The sequence below is a fragment of the Acomys russatus genome, chromosome 17 (genome assembly GCF_903995435.1).
Source record: "Acomys russatus chromosome 17, mAcoRus1.1, whole genome shotgun sequence".
NCBI lineage: Eukaryota > Metazoa > Chordata > Mammalia > Rodentia > Muridae > Acomys > Acomys russatus.
The window spans coordinates 41,067,341-41,084,230 of NC_067153.1; positions in this window are offsets into that span (position 1 = coordinate 41,067,341).

Below are 16,890 nucleotides of genomic sequence, written 5' to 3' on the forward strand. Positions count from 1 at the left end.
CAGGACATTCAAGCAGCCACTCAAAGTCTCTAGAAGCACACAGCATGGAGAGAAGAGTCACTGCCAGTCAGCAGTTTGAGAACTATTGGGTCTGTGGTATTAACAGCCATTGCTGCCCTGACCCAGACTCTGGGGTGCAAATTCCATCCCAGCTACTCTGCTTGGGGTGGGTGTGGCCAAAAAGATACAGTTCCTTCTCCCTGTGCCTCCTGATCTCCCCCATGGGGTAGGAGTAGACTGCCAGAGCTCCCTGCCCTTCCCAGCCCTGGGCTGGCCCGTGGAGATGCAATTCCAGGCCACTGTGGTGAATGGCCTGAGTTCTAGAGGTGCTGTGACAAAGTACCACAAAACGGAGACTTAAAAGACAGAAAGGCACTGCCTTGTAGTTCTGGATGGCCCAAGTCCAAAACTAAGAAGCCCACAGAACCATCTCCCCATTAACCTGAGGGAAATAGTCCTCACCTCTCCCCAGCATCATCAGGGGCATTCCTCACTGTCTTCCCATGAGCTCCCTCTGTGTGCCTTCTCTCTGTGTGCACCCATCTCAGTGTCCAACCACCTCTGTGCATCAGGACACGTGTCAGATTGAATTAGGGTCTCTTAGCAATGGCCCCATTTTTAACTTGATCACCCCCATAAAGACCAAATTTCCCACAACTGCCACGCTCCACACTATAAGTGGGGACTTCAACATGACCCTTTAATTAAACTTGATTATATTGTTTCAACCTCTAACACCTCACTTCATGCTGCCCCCACATAAAAGGCAGGGGCTCTGCCGCAGAGGCAGCAGGCCAGGGCTCTGGGATACAGCTTCAGTGAAGAGCAAGCTTTCCATGACAATAGGGAAAGCCTGAGATCAAGAGACAGTCCTCTTCTGGGGCTCACCTGCAGAAGAGACTCCAGGAGAGGCTGGCTGACTTACCCACATCTCCCAGCTCTGATGCTTAGGCTCCAACCATGGAGGAAGAGGAGACTTAAGGATGGTGAGTCACGATGACTGATATTTCCTGAAAAGAAAGCTGGAAAAGTTACCAAAAATAATGACCGCTGGGACGGAGAGAGAGGCCAGTGGGAAGAGCACTGTTCATGCAAATGGATCCCAATCTCCAGAACCACATAAAGCCCAATGCAGCAGCCACAGGGCCCGTAATCTCAGCACTCCTAAGGCAAGATGGGAGGTGGGGGCCAGAGATAGATGGAAATTCATGGGCCAGATGGCCTGGCATGCACTGAGGTGCTTCTAGAGGCCCTGTCTCTAACTATGTAGAAGGTGATGACACCCAGAGTTGTCCTATGACCTCTATACATACAGGCTGATACACACACACACACACACACACACACACACACACACACACACACAATTTCAAATAGCAGAAGTTGCATGGAATGGCAACGCAGAAGGGATTGTCAGCTCCAAGAAATGTAAGACCAGAGGCAGGGTGTTAAGTCCAAGGAGGCACAGCCAAGATCAGCTTTCTAAACTTGAGGCCACCTATGAAGGCTGGGGAAGGTTGCCTGTGTGGGCAGCATCCACTTAGGAGAAGTCAGAACAAAAAATATTTCTGACTTGAAATAACTCTCTAAGCCACACATAGTCCCCTCAGCAGAACTCACAGGTATGACTGACCAGCGGAGTGCATGTGTAATTCTTACTGACCAGTAACTGAGCAACAAGCTGCTCTGACTTGGAGGAGATTGGTAGGAAGGCGGGCTTAGAGTGAAATCTGCACTGGCTTCCTGGCCTGGAAACATGCTCCACAGTGCACACTTGAGGCTACCTGCCCTCAGGACAGGTTGGAGGACCGAACTCCTATCCAAACACAGACAAACTTACAAACATTCCTTAAGTCTCCCACCTACATGCCCAGCCCAAGCCTAAGGGTAAATATCTAACTGACAGAGAGACCTAAACACACCTGTTCACTAATCAGCAGCTTCCACAAACTGAATTAACTCTCAGGAAGGAGGCTAAAAACACCAAGGAGGAAAAATGTTGGCAGAGATGTTAGAAACTGCACATAGTAGACAAAATGACTTCGAAAGAAATAAGTTCAGCTCCCAAACACTAAAAATGACCAAGCACACAATAACAACACTAGGCTTTGAAGGGAAGAAGGAACGCCGGTACCTACAGTTGCTATAATTTATTTAAAATGCTCAGAGCTCGGCAAAAATCATGAGAAATTCAAAGAAAAAAATAATCCATATCTGGAGGGGTTAGGGTAAGTAGGTCATAGAGGTGCCTTTGAGGTGGGTCCAGATGCCAGATGTAACCAGCAAGGCCCTCAGAGCAGATGGGTTAAGCAGGCTCAACCCAGGCGTGACCAATTAAAAGAAGGCATCAGGATGATGAGGGCTCTGATAGCGCCTTCCACTGTAGGATGAGCATGAGGGCGTGAATCCTGCTGTGCTTTGAGAGTTAAAAAGTAGAAGAGTTGAAGTGAGAAATCCACAGTCTCAGTGCTAGATTTGATTGGGTTAAGAATCGACACGTGGAGAGATGGAGTCAAGGAGCCGGGGCCCTCACAGCAGCTGTGGCTGTCTGCAGAAGATCAAGCCGGCCAAGGTCCCAGTGTAGATGGGGCAGATGACTTCTTGGGCCCACCCCTCACTGAGGAGCTGTTAGCCTTTGCTGTGGGAAGAAAGGCTATTATTCTTTTTTGGGGCAGTGGTTCAAGCTGGCATGTTTCACTTGTTGGAATGGATGGCCACCAGGTCCATACACAAATGGGCAGCATCAGCTGTACTTAGTAAGCACATCTCTCCTGGTGCAATCCTCAACTCTAAACAGTTTCATTTAGCAGCCGCAGTGGCCTCTGCTCTTTTCTCCCGCGTTGATGGGTTCCTTGGGGGCTTTTTGTTTAGCTAAGGTAAAATGTCTAAATTGGAAGAGAGAAGGTGTTGGCTGATGATGGAGATGCTGACAAGGGCACCCATAGACTCACTAAGCGATCTGGTGACAAGTGTGTCACCAGTTAGTCTTTGCTTCGAGGAAACTGCTCTGCATAGTAAGCAGATGAGACCTATAATTGGTCACTCCTGGTTTCTTGCTGACTATCCCTGATGTCCTAGTACTACTGTCACAATCATGTGACATTCAGGAACAACTGAGAAAAGCTGGCACCTGCCATCTTTAAACAACTGCTATTGTTCAATCGAAACTGTGTATGTATGTGTGTGCGTGTGTGCGTGCGTGCGTGTGCGTGCGTGCGTGCGTGTGTGTGTGTGTGTGTGTGTACAGACGCACTGTGGAATCTGGGACAACCTTGAGTGGCAGTCTGCAGGTACCTCACCCTTCTGGTTTGAGACAGGGTCTCTCATTGGCCTAGGACTTCCTCAGTAGGGCCAGGCTAACTGCCAGCCAGCTTCCAGAGCGCCATCGGTCTCCCCCTCCCATCTTGCCATGGCCGAGGCTGCACGCATGACCCACCATGCTTGGCTTCTGTGGGAGTTTGGGGCATTAAGCTTAGCTAATCGTGCTTTGGCATCGAGTCTTCTCTGGAAGACTCCATCTCTCCAGCTCCAGAGTCGTATTGTGACTCAGTAACGATCCCTTCAAACCAGAGGCACACACTCAGTGGTGGCATTCTGGACTGGGAAGGACAATCAGAGGGTGTTAATCATGCCCGGGAACTGCTGTACTAACCTCTTCCAGGTTTCATGGGAAAAGTATGGCTCAGCTTTAATTTCTCCCTAGGGTGCCTGTGCCATACAGCCTCTGTGCAGGGGATTTTGGAGGAAGAGTGAGTGTGCTTTTTTTTTTTTTTTTTTTTTTTTTTTGAGTATAAAGACAAAACCTTAAATTCCACAAGTCCCTTGAGGTCATTCACACAATGGCAGGGTTTGAGGGTGGGGGTTGCCGACGAACCAGAATTGACTGTGTGATCCAGATTCTACGTGTAAAGATGTTTGTAGACAAATCTGCCCACTGGGCTATGGAGAACATCTCGTGACTAATGAGAAGGTGACCGCAAACTTCATCCTTGTAGAAAACGGTGATAAGCGTGAGTGAGTGAGGGAACAGAGCTGATGTGGAAGGCCAGGTTGACTGTGACTAATCTGTTGGTTGTTCTCTGGGTGACAGGGGGGGAAATGGCTGCTGGGGACAGATAAGAGCAGAGGGCAAGATGATAACAGCACAGAGGTGACAGTGCCTTGATATTTGTATTTGTTAGTTGCTGATTTGAACCAAATGATGACCAGGGCATCTTGGTAAATGCTCTCATTAAAAATGGGCCCTCTTTAATTTGCTATCCTGTGGTCTCTAGTAAGGGGCATTATTGTCCTGTTAGGCAATAATGCCATTTAAACTCTTTATATGTATATATTTTAGAAAGCTTTCGTGTCCCCTTCTCTACCCTACTCTTCCATCCTCCTCTCCATTAAACTCCCTTTTGAAATCTCCTCTTTACTATTTTCTGACCTCCATGGATATTCCAAATGGAATACATATATCTGAAGACTCAAGGCTAACATTCTTAAATGAGAGCAAATGTGTGACATTTGTACTTCTGGGTCACCTCAGTCAGGATGATTTACTCAGCTCCATACATTTACTTTGAACTACACATTTCTTATCATCTGAGTAATAGACCATTGTGTAACCGTATCACATTTTTATCATCTATTCATCAGCTGACAGACATACATCCAGAAATGGGTTCACTCCTTTGGAGTTGTTGCAAATGAGGTCCCACAGGCCATCCCCTAACATTACAGGCTGTCGTCAGTGCTCTGAATGCTCTTAGTGCTCCAGAACTCGACAGCAGGACCCTATCACAGAAGACAGAACACACTTGAGTCATTGAACATAAAGAAACTGGCTTGTAGTCACCTGCGGGCTTCATCCCTGCTGGCTAGTGTTCACAGTGTTAGCGAGTGCTATGTACACCCCTGACGGAGAAAATAAGTCACCAGCATTACCCATCTGTGAAGTCTGTGAGCTAAAACAATGGTTGGCCTGGAAAGAGACACCCACACACTCACTAATGCAGTAGTGGCAAGGATGTTATGGGGGTGGGGGGTAGCCAGCCACTTTTGGATCGGCTTTCAGGCCACTCTGGAAGTTGAAACCCATATCTGGCACCCTGACTGGGGCCAAGATCCTGTGGCTGGACATGTCATTGGCCCTAGAGGAGACACTACTACTATTACTCTGACAAATGAACTCCTTATATTCATCCTTATACCTGTAGATGAGTGCGTGGTCAATCCTCACCAGAGAAGCTTCTTTTTGCAGTAGATGGCGATTAACATGGAGATTCACAACTCATAAAGATGCAGAAGATCAGAGGTAACCAAATGCCCATCCCTAAATAGAACTCCCCCCCCCCCTTCTCTGGAGCTGGAGCTGTGCTGGTGGTCAAACGCAAGTCCTAATAACATTCCTGGTTTTCCTCTGCAAGGCTTGTTGGTTACAGATGTGAGCAGCCATTGGGTACTAGAGACTTGAACTCAAATGCTTGTGATTATGGAGCAAACACCTTCACCCTCTGAGCCATCTGCTCAGCTCCTTAGGTATGGCCTTAAGATAATGTCATGTGACCCTGGAAGAGGCATGAGAAAGTGGCGTGTGTACCTGTGTGAGTTTATTTGCACCACATGTGTACATGTGTAGAGGACAGAAGATCATGGTGTCAGCTCCTCTGGAGCTGGAACATGTGGTTATGACCTGCCTGGTATAGGTGCTGAGAACAAAATCTAGGTCCTCTGAAAGAACAGGAAATGTGAGTTGTCTCTACAGCCAAGCAATCATCATTCTTAGCGATAGAACATTAGAACAACAATTAGAATAACATCGGTTCCTTTGCTAGAAAGGAAGAGGTGAGAACATCCACTGTCACTCAGACATTCAACATTAGAGGCCTCAGCTAGCCTCGAAGGGCTTTAAAACGAAATAAAATCATAAGGATTTACTGGCAGACGTGTGACTGTCATTACTCACACTTGACACAATTGTTTATACCAAAGCCCGGTGGAATGTACAGGTAAATTATTTCATGATGCCATGGAATTTTGCTAGATGGATGATTATATAGATACCGAACAGTGAATGACTCTCTATGTATCAGCAACGAATAATGTGAAAAATAAACTTAAAAGGTATGTTATTTGCAGCAACAACAATAATAATATGTTTAAGAAACTCGGGGATAATTTAATTTATGATGCACAAGACACACAGCAACAGTAACAACAATAGAAAAAGATGAGCAAGGTGGCACATGGTTGTAACCCCAGCATTTGACAAGCAGGAGGATCACAAACTCAAGGTCATCCTCAGTTTTACCATGAACTTGAGGCCTGTTTAGACTGCAGAGCACCCTGTCTCAAAAAGGGAAATAACAAAAAGCAAGAGTCAGAGAATTAAAAGAAACTGAAATTAGAGGTAAGTCCATAACCATGAACAGGAAGCCAGTATGTATGACACCGGTGTCCCCGACTGATCCATAGATTGTGACAGAGTTGATGAAACTTTGAAAACATTCTGCGCCGATTAGTTTTTGATAACTGGCTACAAACTAGAGTCACCTGGGAAAAGGGAATTCTTCAGTTGAGGAAGTGACTCCTGAAGACTGGCCTATATAGGCAAGTCTGTGGGGGCAATTTTCTTGATTAATGATTGACTTGAGAGAACCCAGTACTCTGGGGGTGGTCCTGGACAGGTGGTCCTGAGTAGAAGAAATCAAACTGAGCCAGCCATGGGTATAAAGCCACTGAGCAGCATTATTTCATGGCCTCTGCTTTAGTTCCTTCCCTCAGGTTCCTGTTGTGAGCTCCCGCCCTAACTTACATCAGTGATGATCATCTTAAAGTTGTAAGATAAAATAAACTCTCTTTTTCCACTAAGTTGTTTTGGTCAGTGTTTCATCACAGCAACAGAGAAGCAAATTAAGGCAGAAATTGGTATCAGGAGTGGAGTTGTGCTGTGAGGCTTTTATGTCCTGGGATGTTTTGTGAGAGGAAAGTGGAACATGTTGGAGCTTTGGGGGAAAGTCATTGAGTACACAGAGCTTAATGAGGTGTTATAGGCACATGAAAGATAATACTTCCTATTCAGATAGTGGATATCAGGCTTCGGAAGCTTAAGAATGAAGCATGACTTTATCAGGGCCATGTATATAACAGTTTGGATTAAGAATAAGTTGAATTTAAACTTTTGCTTTATTCTGAGGCTGAAGATGCGAGAGACCAGAATCATAAGGTAGAATCTTCTGGGAAGAATTTCCTCTGGGTCAGCACAGAAGAGCTGTGGTCCCGAGGGGGCCAAGGCTGCATCTTGAGATAGCAGTCAACGTTGGTTGCAAAAGCCTCTTTCATGAGACTGCTTTTGGCAACATGAGAGGTACAAAATTGAAGGTGTCATAGATAGCAGCTGAGGACTGGCACTGTGAGAGGCCATTGGTGAAGGTTTAGCCTCAGGTTCAGTGGAGACCCCGGGATATTGGAGATGCCGAGGTTACCAGGCAGCCATCAAAGATGGCAGAAGGTGTAGAGAGGAGCCAGTCTGAGCATTTCAGACAAGTTGTGTGGGCTGCAGATGGCAGAGCCAGAGAAGCTGTGGTGAAGCTGCATAGCCCTTTGAAGCCCAGAAGATCGTAAGTGAGTCCCAGATGTCAGACAGTGAGATACAAGATTTGTAGCTATACCAATGGTCTTTAAGTGTGATTGTTTTTATGCCTTGGTTCTTCCCTTTTGGAGTAAAAAAAAAATTAACTTGTTTATTATTTATTTATTTATTTATTTACAAGAACCCATAGTTAAGAGACTTTGATTCTTTTTTAAAGAAACTAGAGCTTTTGAAGTATTTGGGACCTTTAAAGTTTTACTGCGTTTTATACTATGACATTATCATGAGATATTGGAGATAAACAATAAAAGGAATATTATGGTTTAATAGTGATGTGTTTGTGTGTCAGGTTGACAAGGTGCCAATTGTGCTGGTTTTTATTATTAGGTTTGTTTTTTGTTTTTGTTTTTGCTGTTGTTGTTTGACAACTTTATGGAAACTGAGAAGAGGGAACCTCAATTGTGAAAATGTCTCCATCAGAATGCCCTGTGGGTAAGCCTTTGGGAGCACTTTTTGATTAATAGTTGATGGTGGAGGACCCAATCTATTGTGAGTGCTACTGCTCTGGGAGAGGTTGCCCCAGAAACTGAGCAAGTCATGGGGATCACACCACTGATCAGTGTTCTTTTGTGATGTCTGCTTCAGCTCCTCCCTCTAGGTCCCTGTTGTGAGCTCCTGCCCTGACTTCCCCCCACATGGTGACTGTGAGATGGGAGTGTGTAAGCCAAATGATTTCTTTCCTCCCACAAGGTGATTTGGTCAATAGAAAGCAAATAAGATACAGCAATAGAAAGCAAACTAAGACACTTTTCTATAGTGTTTTTGCTTAGAATTTTACATGTGTATGCAAAAAATGTATACAGAACACCAAAGAGCTCGAGATCCTGAGGTTCTAGTGTGGATGGTACCACTCAGAAACCACAAGTCAGCTCACTAAGTTGGAAAATAGAGACACCCAGGTACACAAGGAGCAAGTCGCCATGGGTCAGATCTGAGCACAGAGACACTTCGGGAAGGTGTGCCCACAGTGTGTGCACATCAGTATGGAAAGGAAGAGGGAGTCCAGGAATGGTGTTTGGGAATTGTTCAGTTCCCAGGAGAACTAATTAAATGGGATTGGAACCACCACACCCTTTGAAAAGATGTACAAAATACCATCTCCCTAACCTTGAGCTGTGGAAAGGTTTGTATATAAAACAACTACTAATAAAATGGACTTCTTTGAACTTAACTATTAACTATTTTGTTCTTCCAGTAATAATTATTCTACATTTGAGTAAACTTTTTAAACAAGATTTTTAAGTGTGTGTGTATGTGTGTTTGTAATGTGTGTATGTGTGTGGTGTGTGTATGTATGTTTGTGGTGTGTGTGTGTGTGTATGTGTCTATGTAAGTGTGTGTGTGTGTCTAGGAAGTGCACTTGAGTCCAGGTGCCAGAGGAGGCCAGAACAGGGTGCTAGATCCTCTGGAGATGAAGTTACAAGCACTGTGAGTTGCCCAGCATGAGTGCTAGGAACCCAGCTCTGCAAGAGGAGCTCACACTCTACAGCTCAAGCTGCTGTTTTCCCACGTTTCACATAAAAGGGGGAGCAGTTCCTTCTCTGTGTAGTTTATTGCCTGATGCCCTCTGGTTCCTTTTATGGCACTTTGTACGCTTGAATCACACTGGCCTGTCCTCTCTGATCTAACGGATGTGGTAGGGGGGACGAGCAGGCACTATCCCTTCTCCAACATTCTGATGTTCCTAGTGATCCTGAGAGGGCGTGGCCAAGGCTGCAGCCGACAATCTGTGACTCTGCCTTACTGCGTGCCTTCTGTATTTGCTAGATGTGAGGGGTTTTCCAGAAGAGCAGGATTGGGTGACACTGTGGCTGGCTGAGCCTTGACCTGGAGTTAAGGTCCACGCTGCAGTCCAAAGCCTGGCGCTGTTGGCATGAGCGACTTGAATATCGTTTCCCAGGCTGAAAACTTAGGGACTTTCCACTTACAGAATTCAGGTTAAAATCAGATTTCCTTATAAACAAGTGTAGAAGTGCCTCACAGGATTGTCTTAAAGTGCAACTGGAATGGGACAATGAGCTGACTCGCTGGGTATGGGGAGGGCATGGAAAGAGTGTGGTAAGAAGGGAAGGCAGAGAGCTACCTGCTCAGAGGTTGCTATGCAGAGAAGCGAGGGAGGCTAAGAGGTGGATCTGGGTCTGGTGGATCCTCCACTTCTGCCTCTCTGGATCATTGCAGGAGAGACTCAGCTTCCGCATCTGTAAAATGGGCTATAAGTAACAGCACCTTCCTTGTTTTCCTGAGCACATTTCCTAGTATGTGAAACCTACTTAGAAAACTCAGTGGCAGACAGAGAAGTCACCTGAGCTCTGACAAGAAATTTCAGCAATTTGAGATGAACTCATGGCCCAGAGGGGACGAGGACACAGTGGACACTGCTCTCATCCTTTTTCTGTCCTATGGGTCTTGTGACAATGCAGTCAAATAGGGAAACTCCCAGCAACATGAAGCCATCCAGGAGTGTGGTGACATGGTTCTGGCTTCTAGGTGGACTTTGGCAAGCTGTTAACAAGAACCTCACCATCAGGAGTCTTGTGGGTCAACGTGATGGACTCAGGGGCCCTGCAGCTACAGTGGGACATTTGGTGGCTTTCTCTGGGCCATGATAGGCTCTTACAGCTTTGCATGCTGAGCTAGGGGGAATGAGATAGGAACTGTCCCTGAGCCTCTGAGGTCAGTATCAGTGTAAGCATGTGTGTACATGTGTGTGCACAAGCAAGTGTGTGTGCATGTGTTGGGAGAGAAGAGGTTGGAGCTGAAAATACAAACACAACAAAAGCAAGGGAAAGAAGAAGGTGCTGTCCTTCAAGCAGGATGTACCCAGTGGCACCTGAAAACCACAGCTGTGGTTACCTGAGGGAGACCCATATGATATTGGGCCCACGTGTAATGTCCAGGATAAGGTGCATAAGATGGCACTTGAGGAGCAAATAAACCATAAACAAATGCCAGCACGGAGTGGAGAGAGTGCTTAGTGGTAAGGCTACCCCTAAGTCGTTCCTGTAAGTAATCCCATTAAGCTCTTTGGTTCAAGGTACTAAGCATGCATGGGATGGTTCTGTGGTCTGTTGTGGTGCCCTCTCTGGGGTGACTAGACATTTGTTCACATTTTCCCAGAAAGTCGTGCATGCCATGGGTGGGGTCAAAGCTGTGCAAAAAGGATAATTCGTTTCTAAAGTTTGAATCGGAAAGAGACCCAGTGATGGCCCCATGGCGATGGCACACCCATCCTCTTGTTTAAATGTCTTCTCCACATTTGTTGGCCACTTCCCTTTCTTCCTTTACAAATCACTGTTTGTTAGACTGCTCATATGTAGCCATTTATTTGAGGCAGGGTCTCCTGTAGCCCAGGCTGGCCTTGAACGTACCAAGGATGATCTTGCACACCTGAGCCTCCTGCTACGCCTTCTGAGTGCTGAGATAAAACCCAGGGCTTTGTGTGTGCTAGGCAAGCACTCTACCAACTGAGCTACATCCTCAACTCTGTACACACACACACACGTACACACACACACACACGTACACACACACACACACACACACACACACACATACATGGGGCTGGAGAGATGGCTCAATGCTTAAGAGCACTTACTACTGACCAAAATGACCTGAATTCAGTTCCCAAGTCTGGATTGTTCTGTAAAGTTTTGCCTTTGTGCTGAAGCTGTAAATGGTGGTGTGACGGCCTCTGCACTTTCTGATGACAGAATGTGGCGGTCATTGCATGACCTGTGTGTTGAATCCTGGAAAGATGTCACTTGTTGACTCTCAAAGTGTTTGGAGCCGGTAAGTCCCACTGGGGTTTCTCTTGTCTGGCCACAGAAACCTGCCTGTAAAGCCAACTACAGGCAGGTGTCTAAGCCACCATCCACCCATTTCCTTATTTCCCCCCTTTGTCCCTATGTCACTGGCCTTGAACTGCTGGACTCCAAACCTTTGTTTCTGACTTGCGTTCTGAGTGTTGCTGTGTTGGACAGGGGACTCCCCAGCCCCATTTACCACTGTCAGCTGATCTGGGAATATGCCACTTCACCTCAGCAGTGTGACACTTCCCTGTGCCAGCAGCTGAAGGTATCCTACAGCTTTTTCTAACCTTAGCAGGATTGGCCCCGCCACGCGACACTGCTCCCCCACCCAAGACCACCTTCTGCCCCCCTTTTAAACTCTCCCCTTCATTCTCTACTCCCTTATAGTTATTTAGCTAACAACTTTATACTTAACTGATTTTCTTAAATATTTGCTTTATTTTTCATTGTGGGGAAGCCTATGCACATGAATGCAGTTGCCCACGGACGCCAGAGAGAGTATCATGCCCTTGGAGTTGGATTTACAGGCAGTTGTGGGACCCCCTGACATGGGTGCTGGGAACTGAACTCAGCCATTTCTCCATCTCCTTAATTGGCAATCCTTGTGTATGTGTTTGTGTGTGTGTGTGTGAGAGAGAGAGAGATGGGGGAGCAGGGAGAGTTTGAATCACACACACACACACACACACACACCTGAGAGTAAAGTATTGCAGGACATGGTGGCAGATCGCTTTAATCTTAGAACTGAGGAGGCAGAGGCAAGCAGAACTCTGTGAGTTTGTGGCCAGCCTGGTCTCCATAGTGTGTTTCAAAACAGTAAGTGTTATATATTGAGACCTTATTTGAAAAAGAGAGAAAGAGTGGAGGGGAAGTGAGGGCAGGGATGAGTGTTCGAGTTTGTGTACCCATGGGTGAGTATGGGGAGATCAGAGAAGGACATTGGATGTCCAGCTAGTTTCCTCTAAATCTTACTCCTTTGAGACAAGATCTGTCAATGAATCTGGAAGAGTGGGACTGGTGTGGCATGTCCTCCAGAGTGCTGGGGTTATAGGCATCTATATGGCCATGCCCAGCTTTGACATGAGTGCCAAGTTCTAAACTTATCCTTGCATCATCTTTTTAGTCAATGCTTCATCTTTTAATAAGAGCACTAGCTCTATGGTCTTAGAGTCCAGTCAACAGCCCCATTTACCTCCATTCTCCTGTAAAGACCCAACTTCAAAGGAAGGACACATCCAGAGTGCCAGGGACTTTAAGAATCTAAGCTACAACAAGGACAGAGTGAGCAGTCAGTGAGGAGACTGAGAGGGGCCAGGAGAGTATAGAAACAGGTGCAAAGGAATTAGATGGCGCCTCTGACATTAAATCCAGCATATGAGGCACGCCATGGGGGTGTCTCTGAGGTCTCTTGGGGGAATGTGACCTATTCCAGATGTCACTAGGGCCAAAAGGCAGCTGCTCTCTCTTGTGTTCTTGGTGGTTTGGGGTCAACTGGGGACTGAAGGTATAAATAGCTACTTATGTTATTGCTATGACCAAGTTCGTGACAAGAAGCCACTTGAGAGAGGAAGGGTGTGTTCCGGTCCACAGTTTGAGACTACAGTGCATCTTTCATCATAGAGGGAGTGTGTGGAATCTGGTTACATTGTGTCCCTCGTCAGAACACAGAAATCTGTACTTGGTCTTCTTTCATTTCAACTTAGACCCCAAGCTTATGGCACAGTGCTGCTCACATTCCTACCTCAGTTTACCTCTCTGAAAACTCTCTCACAGTCACACCCAGACATACTTCTCTTAGGGGATTCTAAATCTCATCAAGTTGACAATGGAGAGTGAGCATCACAGACAAGCTCTGAGGGGCCCATCTCTCAGGTGGAACCAGGAATAAAAGCAGATGGCCTGCTTTAAAGCCAGGGGAGCAGTTGGCATCACCAGTATGCCTGGCTTCTCTGTGCAAGGCCAGGACAGGCCACACAGTCCATCCCAGAACCCTGGTGCCTGCCACAGCCAGCCAGTTTTCTTAGCCCCACCAGGAAGCCTCAGGTGCTCAGTAGGAGAACCACCACGATAATATAAAAAGATGCTTGGCTCATGCTACCTTATATGAGGAGATATGAGCCCTGGAGGCCACAACTGAGGGACCTCTTGAAAAAGGAGGGCGACCCAGAGGACCATGGAGCTTCCAGAGAACTGCATAGAAATCTGCTGATCATTGGGGCTGGAAGGAAGAAATTGTGCCAGGGCTAAGTCTCCGAGAAACTCTAGATGGAAGCTACCTTAGTCACCTTGGAACCCAACGTTGTGAGCCCACACAATCCGAATTCACTTCAGCTCTTCTCATTTTCCTCCTCCCAGATAGTAACTGTCCCTCCATCCATCCGGTGTGCATGACTGTGTGTCCCCAGCTCCCCAAGAAGATGCTAATCATTCCAGGACACATGCTCACCACTTCCTGTGTTGTGCTTGGGTGATTATCAATTTGAAGGAATCAAACGATGCAATTAGGAATAAGCCGAGCGGATCTCCAGCCAGAGCCACAGGTAGACCGAGGAGAAGCAGCTCTCTATGGGGGAGAGAGAGGCATATGAACCCAAGAACAAAGTTTGGGCACCATGTGTGTCCTGAACAGTCTCCTGCCGATGATGCCTGGGCTGGGGATTCACAGGAGGATACCAGGGCCTGTGGACCTCCACCTCTGTCCTCTGTTAGGTTCTCAGCCAACTAGAAACCTGCCTCAGGCTGTTCATGCAGCCAAGACCCAGCCCCACCTGCTCTCTCTGGCCTGCCCTCTCCCGCCAGCTCTGCATACCTGCTTCTCTCAGCTCCCATTAGCACATCCACACTTCTTGCAGCTGTCTGAGGCAGCCATGTGAATCTGCATGGCCAGGACACGCCTAGAATCCCTCCTAGAGTCCACACAGCCTTGCTTGGAGCACAGCCTTCCATCCCACAGAATGTCATCCTTAGCCCCCACGTTTCAGTCACCTGCCCTCAGCTGGCAATGCAGACAGACTCAATCCTTAGCTCTCACTTAAGACAGGAGGGCTCCCCATGGCTGTGGCTGCTGTCAGGGTCCTCCCTCAATGGCCACTCATCTCTCTGAGACTAGCATGGCTTCCTCCAGTGGGGACCCGCTGGCTCCTGACAGCTCTATTCCTGCATCCCTCTTCCCATGTTGAGGTCTCTGGCACAAAAACTCGAGATGAGGAGACGCACCCTGCTCCACGTCACCCCAGATCACTTCCATACTGTGCCTTTAGCTTCCAGAAGAAGCACTCTTCCTCAAGAGGAGCCTGCTTTCCCTGTGGAGGAGCCTGCTTACCCAGCCTGAGTTATGGTACTTCAACTCCTGCCACTGTTGACTCCTGGGGGTCCCTTGGCTCTGATTCTCTTGCCTGAGGCCTGTGTAGGAAGAGGAATTATTGCTTCTTGTCAGTGCAGGGATTATCCAGTCAGAGAGCAGCTGTCATGTCTGTTTGTGCTCAGATTGGCTGCTGACAGGCTCCTTGAAGAACATCAGGTGGTTTTTAGGAACAGGGACTCAGGCCTCCTCTGAAGTTTTCCATTATGGCTCCAGATGTCTCTGCATTAGGGAGATGCATGGTGGGCACCTACTGGGCTGGGAAGAACTATTGGCCCAGGTAGAGGCCAATGAGGTAGGCCAGTGAGGAGTAGGGAAGGAGGGAGGGATGCTGAAGCCTAGAGTGTGGACCTGCTCTCTTGGTGCTAGGGGAACCAGTTCTATCACAGACCCTAAGGAGAACATCATCATGTAGAGGCCAGTCCCGGCTTTTGGCAGCTGAGAAGCAAGCCTTTGTCCAGCCCAAGCCTCTCCAGCTCTCCACCTTGAGGAGAGTACTGCCATCTATCCACCTGGCAACTGCCCTTGCCAGCTCCTCAATGGCTTGGACGGTGTGTGACCACCAGATTCTATGAATTTGGTCATTAAGGTCATCTAGAATCCATTTGATTTTCCCTGTTGTTACTACCAGGGTCCCAACTGGTCAGTGCTACCTTCCAGCTGGTGATGCACTCTCCCCCCTCCCAACCCCCTCCCCTTTCTCAGCACAGTGACTAGATCCATCTTTTCTAAAGCTAATCAATTGCAAGAACCACCCATTCGAAACTCACATCCTCTCAGTACCCATAGCACTAAGCCCCCAATCCTGACCACAGTCCCGAAGTCCCCTGGAATGTAGATTTACACATCCCCATCCCCTTGAAGTCCCAATTCTTCTTCCCTCTAGCTCTGGCTTCATTCTGGCTCCATTTTGGTTTCTCTCAGTCCTCCTGGATGCATTTAGCAAACTGCTATGTTGTTTGTTTTGGACAGGGTCTCACTGTGTAGACCTTACTATGTAGGCTGGCCTCAAACTCAGAGATCTCCCTGTCTCTGCCTCCTAAGTGTTGGGATTAAATACATGTACCACTGCAACCAGAACATTGCTAGTTTTTAATGATTGTAAGACCAGTATCTCTTGAGTGGAAACTTGAAAGTTCAGCAACCCATCTATTGCAATTTTTCTCTTTCTCCTTGTCTCCAGCCATACTTGGGAGGGAGAGAAGCTTAACTGCCTATGCATATGGTTCTCAGTATTATTGCCCGTGTCTCTATGACACGGCTGTCCCCATGGATGTGCCATCATATAAAATGGCTGTGTGGGACAGAATAACCCTGCTGAGATAATCCCCAATTCCACTTAAAGTCACACGCAGGGACAGGGCACTGGCTGTTGTTTTAAGTGGAGCTGGGGATCATTTCAATTTAAGTGAAATGCTCAAGGTGCCACCACGAATGTGAGTTCTCTCGAGGCTGTCAGCCGGGCACACTCATCGATCAGGAAAATGGCCAGTCCCTCTCAATAGACAGGCACCTCCTGACAGCTCCTACATTGGTTCCAGAGAGCAGGGACAGTTTTTGGTTTTGTTATTTTAGCTTGTTAGAGAGCTGTGGCCGTGGCTGTAACTTCACTGAGGGTTTTATCATGGGTCCACAGAGATGGTGTACAAATCAGCTGGCCATTTGAACATTTTCGGTACTGAAGTCCGCTCAGGTCATGGTGTAATAGTCACCTGATGGAAAGCTCTAGGGCTGAGGAGCTGCTCAGGGGGTAAAGCTCTTGTCTTGCAAGTGTGAGGACCGGGTTCAATCCCTAGGACCCATCTTTAAGAACGAAAAAAATAGTGTGTAGTGATGAGTGCTTGTCAACCTGGGGAGGTAGGGAAAGACAGACAGGCCCCGGAGGATCACTGGCCACCAGCCTAGCCTAATGGGGGAACCCTAGCGTATCTCAGTAACAGACCCTGCATTACAAAACAAAGCAAATGGCTTCTGAGGAGCAACACATATGGTTGACCTCCACCCTCCACACGCATGTGCACACATGTGCTTGCACACCCATATATACTCTATGAACCCATATATTCATGTATACACACACACAC